Raw genomic sequence first — 3,516 nt, 5'->3', positions numbered from 1 at the left:
TCCCTTTATCCCTAATTGCCCTCTACCTTCCAGTGTAAATGGGGGATTTTTCCCTTTCTCATTTCCTGCATCTCTGAGCACGCTCTGCTTGTTTCTGCATCTCTTGAATGACCTGTCTGCAGCTTCACTTTGCTTTATTTGATAATATGCCTGTGTAGCATATACAAAGGGGCTATTACAGGCTCACTTGATAGCCCAAGTAGTTCTGTAGGCTCTTGAACATTTTCACATTGCTGGCATTTGTCAGGATGCGGCCTTCTACTTGTTGGGTGGGTGGAGCTTCAGCCAGGACCCTCTATTTAAGTATGTAAATAAGTTTTAAATGTAAGGGGACAGGGAGCACTTGTATGTGTAGATTATGGATTTGCATGTTTCACTTGCTTTGCAGTACTCTACTCTCAGTATCCTATAAATCAGTTCACTGAGGGGTAGGTTTGATTGTGAACCTATAAGACAATGTTTTAATCGCTTTTAATTTTTTTTTTTGGAGCGGGGGGGATTAAAATGTTAAATGGTCAACCCTAAAACCACATAAATCTCCATATCTTACATAACACAAAAATAAATTATAGAGTCAAACAACAATCTAAATCACTGACAAAATCAATTCTGTTACAGAGGCATTGTCTAGATCTGCTCCATAGATACCTGGTTATTCTTGGGGGGAGGCCCAAACTGGATTTGTATTTTGCAGTCCAAGCAAGCTGTCAGTTCCGTCCATGTAGAAATCTTTCTCAAAATGTCATCACTTTTTCTGATACATATTGCAAATGAATTAGAACAGGAAAAGCCTCTTTTCCCCTGCTAAAGAAATACAGAGGTGAAAGATTAGTTAGGATTATCTATGAGGAAACTGAAGGGCTTTGTGGAGAGAGAAATATTTATGTTTTAAGTTAGGGTTTTTACATAGCTTCATTTTACATTTTGCATCAGTACCAGCCTTATTTGTGATTCTTAACAAATGATAAGATCCTAGGAAAATAGGACTGGAAGGGACCTAATGAGGTCATTTAGCTCAGTTCTCTGCTCAAGGCAGGAGCATTGCTGACTAAACGATCTCAGCCAAGTGTCTGTCCAACCTACCTTTGAAAATTTCCAAGGATGGGGATTCCACAACTTTTTTTAAGTCTCCTGTTCTGGTGCCTGACCATCCTCATAGTCAAAGGTCCTTGAAATCTCCAACCTAAATTTTTCTGTACTGCAGCTTCAGTCCTTAAAGTTCAGCCAGTTCTCCTAGACTCCTTTTCCCCTCAGACTTGCCTCCCAGGGGATCCTGCCCACCAATTCCCTGAGTTTGTTGAAGTCTGCTTTATTGAAATCCAGGGTCTTTCTTCTGCTGTTCTCCTTCGTTCCCCCTTTTAGGATCATTTCATGTTCACTGTCATCCAAGTTACATTCCTTCTTGTTTGTGACCAGTCACTCTAGAAGAGTTTCCCTCTCTAGCTGGCTTCTCTACCATCTACCTCTCTACCACCTGTATCAAAAAGTTATCCCCAGTAGACTCCAGGAATTGATGATAATTCTTCATTAATAATAAGGCCTTTTATTGTTTGGGAGCAAAAGAGGCAGAGAGTAAACTTTCTCCTGCTTCTAACTTGCTTCTTAGTTGTAGAAGCCATTATTATAGTAGAAAGGGCCATAAGAAACTGTGTTTGCATAATACAAAGGGGAGCAGAGATAGGGGCTTTATATTGAAGAGTGAGGCAGGTGTGATCATTGGGAATCTGACAGATAAGACACACTGCTGCCTCTCTGTTAGTAATGCAGTGCCAGTTTGCAGGTGCACTGGAATAGCTGTGTAGTTGTCACATGCTACCATATTTCAGTCATGCTTCCTACATAATTTTATAAAGGCTTGTTTCCAGGAATGTGTGCATGCATACTTTTTAGAACAAGCTGAAAGCGTGTCCATGGCTGCCTCCTAAAGGAAAGTGAGATCAGTGATTTGGTACTATTTGGCTATCTTCTTGGCCTTCATCATAGTGATGAACACCTTTAGAGCAACCCAGGGTGGCTGATCTGTCTAAAAGCTCACTCAGGGGAAAGAATGGACAAATTTGGATTATTTAGTCTAGAAAAGATGAAACTGAGGAAAGACTTGATGACGGTCTTCTTCAAATACAAAAATAATTGCTTAAAGAGGAGATAGACATAATGGACGATTAATTTCTTCAGGGGACAGGACAAGGAGTAATAGATTTAAATTGCAACAAGGGAGATTTAGGTTGGGTATTAGGAAGAAGTTTCTCGGTATAAGGGTGGCTAAACACTGGAGTGGATTGCTTAGACGGAGATGTATTCTCTCTGGAATTCTCTTATGTGCAGGTTATATGGACATGTTTCTGGCTGAGATGGATAAATCCTGTTGTGTGCATGGAGAGCTGGACTAGATAACCTTTTAAGGGCCCTTCCAGTCCTACTTTTCTTTGGTTCCTAAAAACAGGAAAATGCTTAGAAACAGTTTATTTCAGGAATTTATTCATAAAAGGCATCATCTAGTTCAGAGGCTTAGCAATGGTGCATATGATGTCTGTTTGTTAAGTTACTGATTAGATCTCATCCAAGGCACTAGTAATCAAACAAATGGCCATTTTTCCAGTCTTTGGTAGCTTTTATGAATAGCACTCATGATCTTTTTCTGTTCTTAATTGTCCTGCATTTGCATGTCCCTTGTTGAGTGCTACCAATATGCTTGGTTCTGTATGAGATGCACTGGGCTGACATCTCCTATCTAGTAGAGTTTACAGTTTAAACTAGAAAAAAGACTGTATATTAAAACAAAAACATACAGTTTCCATTGATAGTAATTACTACTAAGATTAACAGCCTCAGAGGATTCAAAAGATTGAGGGGTGAATCAAAAGGAGTCTATCCCATTATGTAAGAAGGGAGGTAAGGGGGCAAAAAGGCCCCTTGGCTGAACAGGGAACTCCAGGTGATTCTGGGGGCAAAGAAAGAGATGTATAGGCAATGGAAGCAGAGAGCAGCCACCAAGGAGGAATATATCTCCCTGGTGCGCTGTTGCAAGGAATCAGTTAGACAGGCCAAGGTGGGGCTTGAGCTCAGGCTGGCTTCAACAATCAAGGACAATAAAAAGTCCTTCTTCAGGTATATAGCGGGCAAAAGGAAAGCTCAGAGCAACATAGGGCCCCTGCAGGACAAATCAGGACAGTTAGTGGTTGACGCGGGGGGAAAAAAGCAGAGCTCTTCAATGAGTTCTTCGCTTCAGTATTTCTAAGTACCGACCAAGCCAGTTCCTGCACCTCGATCATTGACGGATGTCCTCATGGCACCAGTCCACCTACGGTTAGTTCTGAAATAGTTAAGCAGCTCTTGGAGGAGCTGGATGGGTACAAGTCAGCAGGCCCAGATGACCTCCATCCGCAGCTGCTGAAAGAATTGGCCAGTGTCATAGCTGAGCCGCTGGCACAGCTGTTTGAGCACTTGCGGTGCTCCAGCCAGGTCCCTGAGGACTGGAGAAGGGCCAATGTGGTGCCCATTTTCAAGAAAGGGAGA

The sequence above is a fragment of the Alligator sinensis genome, unplaced genomic scaffold (genome assembly GCF_000455745.1).
Source record: "Alligator sinensis unplaced genomic scaffold, ASM45574v1 scaffold280_1, whole genome shotgun sequence".
Taxonomy (NCBI): domain Eukaryota; kingdom Metazoa; phylum Chordata; order Crocodylia; family Alligatoridae; genus Alligator; species Alligator sinensis.
Note: the sequence above shows the minus strand (reverse complement) of the source record.